The following is an 812-nucleotide window of genomic DNA, read 5'->3' on the forward strand; positions in this document are numbered from 1 at the left end:
GGCTGCAGAGTCGGTGAAACAAGCTGCAGTAAAGTGCAGCTGAACGCAGTAAAGTGGCTCTGCGCATGCAGCGGATTCTCAGGTTGTTTTGTCTGCTTGTGCTGCTTTGCTGTGAACAGTTTCAAGGGGAGTTGTATAGAGACCGGGTGGAATATATGGAGGCATGACCTTTGTTTGGGTACCACATTCTCCATTTTCATCAAGATTTTTTTTCTTCTTTTTAATAAGTATAATCTTTCAAATGGGGTGCCACATTCTTTTCATCTGGGTGATTACGTTGAAGCACTAACGTATATTAGAATGACTATCGTTTCATTTATGGAACAGTAAGATGGCTCTAAGTGGCAAAATATCCACTGGACACACACTGGTTGAGTCAATGTTGTTTTAATGTCATTTTCAATGTATTGTGACGTGGCATATACACTGCTCAAACGAATGAAATATTCTTATTAAATACTTTTTTCTTTACATAGTTGAATGTGCTGACAACAAAAATTATCAATGGAAATCAAATTTATCAACCCATGGAGGTCTGGATTTGGAGTCACACTCAAATAGTGTGGAAAACCACACTACAGGCTGATCCAACTTTGATGTAATGTCCTTAAAACAAGTCAAATGAGGCTCAGTAGTGTGTGTGGCCTCCACTTGCCTGTATGAGCTCCCTACAACGCCTGGGCATGCTCCTGATGAGGTGGTAGATGGTCTCCTGAGGGATCTCCTCCCAGACCTGGACTAAAGCATCCGCCAAATCCTGGACAGTTGGTGGATGGAGCGAGACATGATGTCCCAGATGTGCTCAATTGGAT

Source organism: Oncorhynchus keta, chromosome 1 (genome assembly GCF_023373465.1).
Source record: "Oncorhynchus keta strain PuntledgeMale-10-30-2019 chromosome 1, Oket_V2, whole genome shotgun sequence".
Classification (NCBI taxonomy): domain Eukaryota; kingdom Metazoa; phylum Chordata; class Actinopteri; order Salmoniformes; family Salmonidae; genus Oncorhynchus; species Oncorhynchus keta.